Below are 14,261 nucleotides of genomic sequence, written 5' to 3'. Positions count from 1 at the left end.
CCATTAGGAAGTTTTGCTTTCTATATCACCATTAAAAAGGAATTCATATGCTTCTTGTTGAACTTAAATTAGTGTTAGGAAGAAATGGAGTTTCTCTGCAGATCAGTGAAGTCCATACCTATCAGGAGCTGCACCGATTTGCTTATGGTGTATGTACCCTACTCACTCTGCATCCGAACCTCTGACCTCCAAGGAGGAAACCTATGTTCTTAACTGTTAGGTTGTAACATCTAAAATAATTGGCAATAATATTAGAAGGGTTTCTTGCATGGTGATTTGCCATTTGGTGGTTGAGAAGGGGTGTCTGTGTTACTATGATATTAACCCTGTCTCAAATCTCAGTGAACATAAAACTCTGAATAGCTGACCAAATTCAACAGATATGCAACGATGATAACAACTTATACTTTTGAAAAAAATTTCAAAGCTAACCAGTTTAGCAAAGTTAATCATATTAGCTATAAGGAGTGCACATAAGAAATTTCCTGGTTCCCAACTTCTATTATATTACATAAGCGACATGCACCCTTGCTGATTTGAAGATTTTGGGTCCATGATTAATTATTTTCATGCAATTTTTATTTTATCGCTTTCAAACTCTGACTAAGATTAATTCTGTAGTTTCACTATTTATGATTATTTGGTGAAGTGATGTGAATTGATTTCAAATATTGGTAGCACCTCAATACACTTACCTTGGGTATCCAACTGCTCCTCAGGATATTAGACTGTAGCGATTAGTAAAATAAAAGATACTTGTCTGATGTGTTCCCATGTCTCTCTAGCTGATTAGCTTTCAGTGTATTCTGTTGGCTGCTTGTAGGTCACAGAATTGAAGCTTTCTGTAGACACTCTGGAAAAAGAAAGAGACTTCTACTTTGCAAAACTTCGGCATATTGAAATCCTTTGCCAGAACCCAGAGTTGGAACACCTTGCAGTATGTATCTTATATATACACATGATAACTTTCCCATGGTTTTGGTTGTATGTTATTATCCTTTACTGCAAAATAACTTAATTTTTGGCCTGTCTTTAATAATGATGCTCAATGTAAATTTTCTTTCCTTGATTTCAAGTCATGCCAATTTCTTTATTAGTGTTTTGCACCAAAAGAATATAATGCACGCTGATGGATATCCCTATTATGTCTCAATTGTACGCTATAATCATTTTTTTCTGTATCGTAAATATTTTGAAATGTGAAAGAAGTGGTATTTAGGATAAATATTAAAATCTATTCAGAAAACCTCTCTCTCTCTCTCTCTCTCTCTATATATATATATATATATATTTAATTTTCAAGGGAAATCATCCTCTCTCTCAGCCCAAGGGCGAGAGTGAGGGTCAATAAAACAATATTCATAGGCACATAGCCATTACAACAATATTTCTCATCATCATGTCACTTGCAGGGAATTGAACCTGGGTGGGGGAGATAACAACCATTCTGCCCAACCACCCAAGATAACCCCAATTGACACACATATATATATATAACCACCCAAGATAGATAGCCCCAATTGACATATATATATATATATGTTTTTTAATTGCACTGATACCCAAGATAACCCCAATTGACATATATATATATATATATATATGTATGTATGTTTGTTAATTGCACTGATGCAAAGTTGATGCAGAAGATCCTCTACAAACACCATCTGCAGCAGAATTCTTCAACATCACACACAGTGGAGACTTAGGCTTGCCTGCAACGTCTTTACAAATGTCAGGGCAGCGAGTTCTTTACTTTTTTCTTAAGGTGCAAAATCAGTACATTGTCAGGAGTCAGGCTCCCCCCATCTCTGCATAGGAGCCCTCTTGTGGTGGTCTTCCCACAGTATTCCATTATGTTTGTTAATTGTACTGATGCAAAGTTGATGCAGAAGATCCTCTATACACACCATCTGCAGCAGAATTCTTCAAAATCACACGCAGTGGAGACTTAGGCTTGCCTGCAACGTCTTTACAAATGTCAGGGCAGCATGTTCCTTCCATTTTTCCTAAGGTGCAAAATCAGTACATAGTCAGGACTCAGGCTCCCTCTTGTGGTGGTCTTCCCACAGTATTCCATTGTCCCTCTCCTTAACAATAATGTGACTACACTATCATTGTAAGATATGTGGGTTGGCCCACGATTCCTCTCCACATTATTCTAAACATCCCTAGTGGGGTCAGACTTCTCCAACTTTGCTCGGCCTGCAAAATTTTTTCATCTTTCAACGTATTTGGTGGAATATTCACAAGAATGGTCTGTTGTTCACTACCTTCAAACTGTGAAATTTTTAATTTTATTGCAGTTACTGGTTATTATTCTCCTATTTGTTTAGATTATTTGTCTTCTGCAAAATACTTGCAGCAAATATTGAATAAAATACTACTGCAAATTCACATAAAAATAATTAACCACAGGAACTGAGAAAATTATGCACGCACACAAATAATGGACACCAATATTTTCGGACAAATTTCCCTAGAAAAACTCCAGTGTGGGGAAAACCAGTTCTGCAGGTAAGTTATTTTATTAATCTTTAGCAAATCTGTGATGGAGAAAATTACCAAATTGTTTGCGTAAATTAGCAAACCTTCAGAAAATTATTCTGATCACTTCTGCAAGTCACCCTGGCCTCTTGGAAGCAATTTGTACCTTTAGAACAAATTTGGCCTCATGAAGCTCGATCTGGCTCACATGTGCGGTCTGGCAGATAAACTCAGCCTTCTTGGCAACTCGCACTAGCTAGGAAAATCAACTCGACCTCCACTGGAAAATTTGACTTCAACTGGAAAATCGATCTCCTATGAAAATTGATCTCTCCTACAACTTTTCTTAGCTTCGAAATTTCTCCCTCTGAGCAATTTGCACTGCTTGCTAGGCTAATTCACACCCCTGTCTGGAGCAATTCGCACCATTGGAAAATCGGCCTCTCTCTGCAGAAAAATCGATCTCCAACTTTCCTTGGAAATCACTGTGAAGAATCTCTCCCGTAGTCTTGTCTCCAACCACTGCTGATCTTTCTCTGCTGATGCCTTTGCACCACCTCTGTGTCGTTGCTATCACTGCAATTATGTGTCCTTGATGTGTCGCTGGGTGTTATGTAAAAAATTAGTTAGTATTTAATTTTAGGTTAATTAGACGAAAGGGCATGATCATAAGATCATGCCCTTTCCCCAAAGGGTGTCCATGGCGATATATAAACCAAGAATCCCCACTGTAAACAATCATCTTCAGTCAATTAATCATTAATACACACATATATATATATATATATATATTTTATTTTATTTATTTTTTTGCGTATCAAGAAGTTTTCACTTCATTGGTATCAGAGCGGTGGAATCCTCTCGCCTGTGCTGGTTTCACGCATCCATCCACTGCTGTCACGTATCACTATTCTGTCCACTGCTATCACTGTACTTACCTTCTGCTGCCATACTCACTACTGACACCTTGTCCGGTGCTTTCCACTGTTCCTTGACCCGTTGTCCACCGATTGAATTTCACCAAATAGTGACCGTTGCACTGCTTCCGCTGACCACACGCTACATCTGATCCAACGTTCCCTTCAATCTGTTCCACACGTAAAAGAGAACCATCGGCTACCCACGCTCGAATCTTCCATTTCTGCACTCCACCTCCCTGTCTACGCACTTCCCGCCATACGAATCCTCTGCAGATACGCTAAAACCCTCCGTCCAGCCGCACACCGCGTCCACCTCCCTGTTCTCGCACTTCCCTTATCGGCTCCACCCAAATCCGTAGCCATCGTTAAAACTGCGGTGATATTCGCTATTTTTTTTTTTGAACAGTCAAAGGTTTCCATCAGTCAACGTGACTGTTCGGGATAGTAATATATATATATATATATATATATATATATATATATAATATTTATATATAATATTTATATCATTAATTTATATATAACATTAATTTATATATATAAGCTATATATATTACATAACTTAATCTAATTATAAGTATATATATATATATATATATATATATATATAACGTCAATTTAATTAATTAATTAAAAAATTAATTAAAAAAAATTTAAATTTTAAGCTGGCAGATAAATACACGCCCCCACAAACTCGCTCAATGTCGACAATGACAATGGCGGATTTCCAAAAAAAATTGGTTGACGTGGAGCATAAGATAAATAACAACAACGATGAGGTCAATAAAAGATTAGATGATTTCCAGATCAAGCTTAAGGGGCAGGCTGACAATATCAAAAGTCTTCAGGATACGACAAATCGAATAGAAATAAAGATGGAAAATCACTGTGTCCAATCAGAAGTGGATCACAAAGAGACCTTAACATTGCTGAAACTTCTGTGTAAAAAGATGAATTATACACCCGCACAACTACTACAAGAAGATGAAGAAAATCAAGAGCACAACTCATTAGATTCAACGAAATCAATAGACTCTCATGAAAAAGCTGAATCCCCAAAAAAATCAGCGACACCCCACCAAGAAATGAGTAACGCGACTCTTACAAACAAGCAACTCTGGGATACCTTTACCAATCAACACCCTTTCTTCGCTCAACCATTAGCGACATACCAGCGAAGGGCAAAAGTCGAGATGCCTAAATTCGATGGAAACGAAAAAAACAATGTTGCATGGTTAAATAAAGCAGAAGAATACTTTGAGATATATGACATCAATGATGATGACGAAAAGCTCAGGCACGCATCCATTAAAATGGAAGGGGAAGCATATAATTGGTATATGTGGTGGAAAAAGACAACACATGTCATTAGTTGGAGAAAATTTAAGGATGTGTTCTTTAAAAGATTCCAAGGTATAAAGGAAGAAGAGTTCTTTTCAAAACTCATCAAATTACGACAAAAAAGAAGTGTGGACGAATACACTCAAGAATGGGAGACCTTAGTAACACGAGTACCTGGGTTATCAGAATCTCGTCTAATTCAATCATACGTCTCAGGACTCAAAACCCATTTACAAGTAGAACTTGAGATGCATGACATTACATCAATAGAAGTAGCAAGATGAAAAGCAAAAACAGTCGAAAAGAAATTCGAACAAATATTTTGGTCAAAATCGGAAAAAACATATTCAAGATGAAGAATACCTAGTATGTGGACTCAAATAATACAAGATATGTTCCACCACATCGTTGTGAAGATGAAAAATCTAATGTGGAAATGCAAAGGATAAAAGAGGGTAAATGCAAACGCTGTGGTGAGAAGTGGGACCCCAAACATAGATGTGCTAAAGGAAAAGAACCAAAGAACCTATATAATTGTGAAGCAACCAATGATTCAAATAGTGAAGATTCTGACATAGAAGAAACAGAAGATGCCCCAGAATTCTCACCAGAATTAGATGACGGAAGTATTCCGCAAGTGTCACTATCAGCTATGACAGGTATATCACAACCTCAAACATTAAAGTTAAAAGGACACATAAAGAAGAACAATGTAGTGGTTCTCATCGACTCTGGTAGCACACAATTTTTTAGATGCAACCGTGGCAATGAGACTCAATATTTTTTCATTTCCCTTACCAAACATGAAAGTGATGGCAGCTAACGGTAAGAAGATTGAAAAGGTGGGGAGATGCCATAAGGTCAAATTGCAGATTCAAGACTTTAATTTAGAGTCTCCGTTCTTCACGATACCGTTAGGAGGAGTAGATGTAGTCTTAGGTATCCAATGGCTACGAACTTTAGGTACTTATGCCGCCAACCATCAAGTACAATTTATAAAATTCAAATGGGGAGGTTAGAAGTACAAATTACATGGATTCCAAGCACTAGAGAATCAAATTGTATCATCATCTCAGATGATGAAGATGATTCGAAAAGGAGCACCCGCTTATGTAGTACAATGTCACCAATTAGAAATGTTATCTGCAAATATGACCAGTGAAGAGTCACCAGAGATACAAGATCTAATTCAGAAGCATGAAAAAGTATTTCAAGACCTACCTATGAAAATGCCACCTAATAGGGAAATTGAGCATACAATAGAAGTCAAGGCAGGGTCAGATCCCGTCAACATCAAGCCATACCGATATCCACATCACCAAAAAACAGAAATTGAGAGATTAATCCAAGACCTTTTAAAGTGTGGGACCTTGATCATCTTGGAATATCTGATCAAGTGGAAGGACTTACCCGAAGAAGACACTTCTTGGGAGAATGAATCATTTTGTCAACAACATCCGTCGTTATGTATGCTCTGAGGACAAAGCATTCTTTCGAGAGGAAGGCAATGCTATGTAAAAAATTAGTTAGTATTTAATTTTAGGTTAATTAGACGAAAGGGCACGATCATAAGATCATGCCCTTTCCCCAAAGGGTGCCCATGGCAATATATAAGCCAGGAACCCCCACTGTAAACAATCATCTTCAGTCAATTAATCATTTAATCATTAATACATATATATATATATATATATATATATATATATATATGTATCAAGAAGTTTTCACTTCACTGGGTCCTTCATTTTTGAAGGAATAGTAGTTGCGAAGGGCGTTTTGGACAAAACTGTCGGAAACAGAGCACTGGAAAATCAAAGCGGCAGTGTTTTGGAATTTGCACAGCGGAATATAAGGGCGTGTGTTGAAGATCTAGTAGTCGATTTTGATACAGGCAATGGAGAATTAAGGTAATGGCCCTAGGCATTGGCAAACCATGGATCAAGCAAGCACGACTATAAAAGAAGACAAAAAGCAGCGAGAAACAAGTTTTGGACAGTGCTGCAAGGTTTAGATCGTGCCAAGAATATAGACAATGCCTGTATGTGTTGGGATTGTGTTGCAGTGTTTAGTGTTAAATGATATTTGAGATCTAAGCATGTAATGTTTTGCTTATGTTTTATCTGTTGGTTTTGATATCCACGCGCAAGCTTGTAATTGCCGCAAGTTGTAATGGCGATGATATAATGTAATTGAACTTTGTTGCTTAATAATATATGGAGGATGGGAATTTTGATATTCAGTTGTGTATTTTATGGGCCCTTTTAAAATTTTCTGCATATGTCTATTTTCTGTTAAGTACATGAGTCGAATGGTTGAGAATGAATGTGGTAATAGTTGCGCAAGTTTCCTAATTAATCAGATCTAGATTGCCTACATCCTTTTATGGTTCTGGTTCGCCTCGGGTGAGATGCTCCTTTGTTCCAAAGGAGTGAAAATGTCGGCAAAGTGCTAGACTATGCGGGCCTTTTTGTTGGCACCCTCGGTCGAACCTTGGGTCAAAACTCAAATTAAAATTTTCTGCCAACAAATCGTTCCGTTGCTGGGACCTCGAGTTCCTTAAGGGATTTAGATCATGCACCCAAGGTATATTCATCAGGATATCCAAAAATGGTGGCATGAAAGGGTCGATTACTTTATTTTGCAGTGGAGAGAACTGAGACAAAAGAATTTGAATTGGGTCAAAGAAGAAACGTTGTACTTTGGAGTCTGAACCTGTTTGTGACTAGTACGAGATCTTTTGGTGTGAATTATCAGAGAAGTTAGAAATTGGTTGACTCGTTTCCACCATAAATCGAGGGTTGCGGTATAGCCGAGGTTGTGCAGAAATTGGACCACAACCGATCTGCCTGCCCTTCATCGGTTGGATACAGAGTTAACAAGAGCTGTTGACTTTTGGGTTAACGCAACTCTTGAAGGTTATATCATTGAATTTGTGATTGAGAAGCACCAGTCGTTCTCTCGTGCATAAGCCATATTCAAATTTAGAATACGAGGATGATTGTTAAAGGAGATCCCACTCTGGATTAAAGTCTTGCTGGTTGAAGACAGTCTGTTGGCGTTCCCACAAGACCAAATGGCAGCTTAAGTTTCTAGTACTGGGGGAATGGATTAGCGGAGAGGAATGTCGTGTCATTGCGGGAGGATGAAGGAGTTCTTATAAAGAATCAAGATGAGTTGCGAAGGCGAGGGATTTCAAAGCATTGCGGTGGGAAAGAATAGTTGAAGAGTGGCGTGAAAGAAAGTTGCGGGAAGTTAGGATTAGAAGAAGGGAGTTGCAGCGCATAGGCGACGTTGTAAGGAGTTCGGCAGTGAGGAATAGAGAAATGGAAACTCCGGAGTTGTGGAATGGAAGCAAGGGAGAAGGTTCTTTTTTTTGGCGAAATAGGAGCGGCTAGTGGAAGCAAAAGTGGAAGTGGAATGGAAGGATCAAAAGCAGTTACTTTGATACACGAGGAGATGAAAGGATTTCAGATGCTTGAGCCAGATGCCTGACTGACTAGAACACCAGATGAAGATACTCTGGTAGACGATGATTTTCATTTCGTGATGAGGCGAATTTTCTTTGAGGATGAATCAATACTCGAATGTAGAACTCCACAGCCTAGCAGCACGACTCCTCTCCCTGACCTTCCCCTGGTGCTATATCAAAGTATGGATTTTCACTTTTCAAAGGTATGCAAGTTTATTAAAGTTCAGTTATTGCTTAAGGGTAAAAGTAGTTCTAGTGGTGTTAGTCAGTCAAGTATAGCTAGTTGTTCTCAACCGGGTTCCCAAGGATTCATACTTGTTTCTTCAACACAAGCAACTATGGTTGGAGTTGCAGTCGGTTCACTTACCAGATACCCAGAGTTCGCAGGAAAGGGGGTTGAGGATGTTGAGCAACATTGGTATTTGTGTGAAGCTGTTTGGAGAGTTCATCAGACTCCGGATGCTACTAAGCTCATTGAATTCCAAACTACATTGCGGGATCGAGCATTGAGGTGGTTTATAAAATGGATCGATGCTAACCCCAATGCTGGTATCGATCAGGTTAAACAAGAGTTTATTCAAGAGTTTAAGTTACCACAGTCGAATCAACAAGGATTGACGGAATGGTTGGATATTTGCTAATGAGAAGGGGAATCTGCTTAGCAATGCATGCAACGATTCAAAGATGCTATTAGTAAATTATCTTATCCTATTGATCCCCATCACCAGAGAGATTGTTTTATCAACGCTCTGTTACCAATGACGTGTATTCCACTATCTCAGTAGAAGGTCAAAACGATTCAAGATGCTTTGGAGCAAGCAATGCAAATAGAGGCTATGGCTGGTTATCCACAAGATTGCAGAGTCGGTGGGCCTTCAATAGATCTTGTTATTATGGGCCTCCAAAATCAGATTGATACATTGAAAGACAGGATAAAAGATCTGGCACCTTTACGTCTTGCGAGACCTCATGTTTGGTGTACCCACTTTCAGGTTGAGGGACATCATGTTACAGAGTACTTGTGATTGAGAGGGCCAGGATTGTGTAGTGCCCCTATGGGACCTTCGCCACTGCAGTCTCCTGGAGTTTCTCAAATATCCTCTGCTCTTCCCTATCAGGGTCATATGCAATTCCAATCATTTCCCAGCCCTCAAGGTATGTCTGCAAGCGATTATTGCGAGATCTGTCGAAGTTTTGGTCATTTACCCCAGTTGTGTCCTATTCTACAAAAGTATTCCAATGTTCTGAATAACTTGTTTTGTGAGTTTTGTGGATCACCTAATCACCACACGGATCAATGTTGGTCCTTGGATGCTCTAGCGGACCGCCTTGACTGTTTTGCTTTTTCGTGTTAATGAGACTCCTTGAGGGCGAGGAGGAGGAGCTCCGAGGGGAGGAAGGACATGCGGAAGAGGCCCGATTAGGTGCTATAATTGTGATTAGGTAGGCCATGTTGCGAGGGAATGTCCTTTGCCGCAGAGACCATGGTGTTCATATTGTCGAGTAAATACGCATGCAACTGAAGATTGCCTTGAACTTATTGCTTGATGGGAGGAGCGAAACCAGGCTAAAGGAGTTAATTTAGTTTGTGCAGAGCCCCGAGATCTTAGTCCTTCAACACAACCCAATATCAATGTTGTCACGAGAGGAGGAAAGAAGACAGGAACTGATATTGGAACTCCTGATCAACCAATTGTTATAAGATTTGCATCTCCAAAGAAATCGTATGATCCAAATCAACAAAAGGAGTATTATAGGGATGCAGTCGACTTTTCTGTCAGTTAATGTCTTCACAAGGATCTCGCAGTGAACTGTAGGAGCAAGTAAAGGCTCGTGAGGAGAAGTTATTCTTACACATTATAACTTGGTTTAAGTTATTATTACACATTATGAATGATGAGCAACTCACTGATCAGTTGCGGAAAAGGTTGAAGACTATTGTTAAGGATGATGTGTTCTCTGAGGAACTGATTTCTGCAAACTTAACTGAGATATTCTAGACGGGTAAGGAGGAATAAGAAGCAGATTGGAAGGGAGTTTCAGGTAGATGCTCAAATTGCAGGGTTTCAAATCAAGGAATCCATGCTGGATTTGGGATCAGATGTTAATATCTTGCTGAGGAAAACTTGGGAAGCTCTCAGAAAACCCAAGTTGGTCTATTCCCTTATTCAGTTGCGGATGGAAAACCAATACTGCATTCTTCTTGTTGGTAGATTAGAAGATGTCGAGGTTGATATAGCCAGTGTTAAAACTTATGTAGATTTCAAATTTATTGATATTATTGGGGATAAAGATCCATACCTGACTTCATTCGGCATTGAGTAGACTTTCGAGAATTATGTAGTCATTGATTTGAAGCGAGAGACTATGACTTTTGAAGTGGATGGTATGTGTGTTCTACAACCTCTTAATCCTTATCAGGGTCCGAGATTTACCAAACTTGTGGATGATGTTGAATCACCTAATTTGGTGGACCAATTGTATCAATTGACCGCTGGGAAGCGAGAAGATTATATTAACCCCACAACAGCTGGTTCTATCAGTTGGCGGAGTATTCAAAGTACTGAAGTCGACTTTGAGTTTGTGATGGAAGATTGGCAGCAAGGCGCTCATGAAATCTACTCTTGACATTGTTCTTTTGTTCGATGTGTACAATGGATTGGTATTGAGGTACGCGAGTATCCTATATTTAATGGTACTAATTCTGTTGTAAACTTTATTAAAGAAATTGATTCTTGCATAGAAGAATGTCAGAAGATCCCTGTAATGAGTGTTGCTTTGCAAGCGGCTCTCGCAAGATGGTGGGAAGCCCACCGAGATCAGCTGCAAGAATGGAACATTGTTAGATTGTTTTGTTATGTCGTTTTTCTCCACCAAATGAGCTTTTAAGAAACATTCCTATTTATAACGGTCGTACTTCTCCACAAGACCATGTTGCACATTGTTCTTCTGTATGGAGGGCTAATGGCCTGATAGTTGAAATGTGGCCGCATCTATTTATTCATTCTTTGGGAAATATTTTGCAAGCTTGGTATTTGCAAGAGGAGCTAAAAAGCCAGATCGCAGATTGGGATGTATTAACAACTCAATTTTGTAGAGACTTTTCTTTTTCTTATGCTGATGAAAGGATGGTGTAAGTTCTTAGAGCTATTAGAGGAGTCTTGTTTTCAGGCGAGGATGTGTTAGTAGAATGCAACAGGTATGGAGACTTTGCACACCAGTATGACTCGGGGTTTCATGAAGTTATGTTAGATTTTAAGCTTCTGTGGAAGTTTTTTGTAGTTTCATGATCCGGATTATCCACAGTTTTCAGTTCATTCTGCCAACGTTTCAAACCCCAAAGGGGGTCCATCATCAGGACAAATCAGAAAGAATATGATTGAAAACTATTGAGAGAAGAGAGCCTTGCGACCAGATATAAATAAACCAAGAACCCTAATTTTTATAAAGGCCGACACATGATTCCTAATTTTCATTAATAATTAATTTATTTTTATTTATAATAATTACAAATTTTTTTAACTTTTATTAATTATTCCTTATTAGTCTAATTAATTAATTCCTTTATTATCTAATAAAATTATTCTAACCATCCTTTAATTAATCAATTATTGATTAATTAATTAATTAATTGATTGATTAATCCATTAATAATTAATTAATTTATTTAATTGACTATTAATCAATTAATTCATCAAATTAATTAATTAATTAATTTTAATTTTAATTTTATTTGTTTTTAATAAATAATTTTAGAATTTAATCAATTAATAAGACCCTATTAAATTTAATTAAGATTGTTAAAGAAATTAATTAATAAAACCAAAGCTTTAATTCTAATTTTTTATTATTATTATATTTAAATTTTTTATTTATTTGATTAATTTTTTTTAATTAATAGATTAAATTAAATTAATATATTATTTAAATTGTTTAATTGATATTGATTTTTTTAATTAATTTAAAATCAATAAAAACCAAGATATCTCCTAATGTTTTAATTTAATTTAATTCCAAATAATCTATTGATTAATATTTATTCAAATAGAATCTTAATTACATCTTGTTATATTAATTAATTTTTTAATCAAAGTTATTTTTAGTTATATTTTTTAATCAAAGTTATTTTTAGTTATATTTTTATATCATAATTTATTTTAATTATTTTATTAAGAATTAAATTATTAATTTTATTTTATTTAATATAATTAATTGTATTAAATTAAATTAAATTAATTAGATTAATTTGTTTTAATTGTTTTTTTTAATTAATTAATTAATTTGTTTTAATTGATTTAATTAATTAATTAAACTTCGAAATGAAAGACCCCTTATTTCCGACTTTCAGCTTCCAAGGGTCGGGGGTTTATTTGCTTGATGAGAGGAAGCCAATATCCACTGATTTCACTCCCATTGTCCCTGTTGAGGTTCTGAGGGAATTTCATAATTTCAATGGCCTCTCTGATTTTTCTTTTATGATAGTTGTCCTCCCTTGCAATTACCTTGGCATCTTCTAAACACACATGATGTTTGGTCTTGGACGAGTGCTCTGCAAGGGCCGATGTGCGAGATCTTTCATTCTTAATGTCAGCGGCATGCTCCTTAAGTCTTATTTTCAGAGACCGACCTGTTTCCCCAATATAACTCTTGCCACATGAGCAATCGATCTTGTACACTCCCTTGAGTTGTTGACGATCAATGTTATCCTTAACTGACCTCATCATTTGCCTCACTGTTCCACATGTTGTAAATTGAGTGTCTATGTTATTCTTCTTTAAGATTTTTGCAATCTTATCAGTAATCCCTTAGATGGTAAACTTTCCCTTGATATTCCTTCTTGTCTTGAGGGGAATGCTCAGAGAGGGCTCTATCCTGAGCCCTTCTTATAGCTTTCTTGATGCTCCACTCCTTGTATCCAAGGTTTTTGAAGACAGAGGTTAAGTGTTCAATCTCATCTTTTATGTGATCAGGGTCAGAAATCCTGAAAGCTCTCATAGCCAGGGTGTTTAAGATGCCAGATTTTTGGGAGGGATGATGGTAAGAGTCAGCATGAAGATAGCTATCAGTATGAGTTTTCTTCCTGTAGACCTGATGTCCCAAAGTACCATCTTCTTTTCTATTGATCAGAACGTCTAGAAAGGGGATCTTACCATTCTCCTCAAGCTCCATTGTAAATTTTATTTCGGAAGATATAGAGTTAAGTTGATTGAAGAACTTCTCAAGTTCTGCCTTACCATGAGTCCAATTTAGGTTGGTGTCATCAACAAATCTTTTCCACCATGTTGGCTTCAAGTGGAATGAACCAAGGGCTTTTCTTTCAAAGTACTCCATGTATAGGTTGGCGACAATAGGTGAGAGCGGGGAACCCATGGCGACTCCAGAAATTTGTTCATAATAGTGATCTTGGAAACTGAAAAAAGTGGACCGCAAACAGATTTCTGCAAGCTTCGCTTTTTCAGGATCGGTGGCCATCTTTATAACATGAACAACTTCATCAAGAGGAATCTTTGTAAACAAAGATACGACATCAAAGCTTACAAGAATATCATCTTTATGCACCCTTTTATTCTTAATAAGCTTTACAAAATCACTTGAGTCTTTTATAAAAGAGTCAGTGTTTGTGGTAAAGTTAACAAATACCTAGATGATGATTTAGAAGAATTAAGGCACTTATCTTCCAAAGAGTTTGAAGGGGAGAGGAAAATTGAAGAGGATCCTGAATGCAATGCTCCACATCTATAGCTGCTTAAGTTGAAAAGATAGGCCGAAGCTTGCTTCTATTGGAGATTACTGGGATGATTAGACTACGCGGGAAATTTTTGATCAGCTTAAAGAATACGAGGATTTATTTCTCTGTTTCGTCTCAGAATTGAAGGGAATTAAAGGTGATCTGGGAGAAATGAAAATAGCATTGAAGCCAGATGCAAAACGCGTTAAGCATCGACCTTACAGGTTGAATCTGCGAGTCAAGGAGAAAGTCAAGAGAGAAATTGACAAAATGTTGTTTGCTGGCCTTATATTCTCTGTGGATGAAGCTGAATGGA

The 14,261-nt window shown here is 37.3% G+C and overlaps 1 pseudogene across 1 annotated transcript in view; it reads left to right on the top strand.

Annotated features, from left to right (window-relative positions):
* The window catches only part of LOC149163414 (microtubule-associated protein RP/EB family member 1A-like), a 79,579-nt pseudogene that overhangs the window by 41,304 nt on the left and 24,014 nt on the right, over positions 1-14,261 (top strand). Inside the window, exon 7 of the transcript XR_016260610.1 lies at positions 824-937. The product of XR_016260610.1 is annotated as a microtubule-associated protein RP/EB family member 1A-like (transcript). The remainder of the gene's footprint in view (positions 1-823; positions 938-14,261) is intronic.

The sequence above is a fragment of the Pinus tabuliformis genome, chromosome 5_1 (assembly GCF_031772625.1).
Source record: "Pinus tabuliformis cultivar Carrire ecotype Pingquan chromosome 5_1, CPIR1, whole genome shotgun sequence".
In the NCBI taxonomy this organism is placed as follows: domain Eukaryota; kingdom Viridiplantae; phylum Streptophyta; class Pinopsida; order Pinales; family Pinaceae; genus Pinus; species Pinus tabuliformis.
This window is presented reverse-complemented; position numbering and strand designations above follow the sequence as displayed.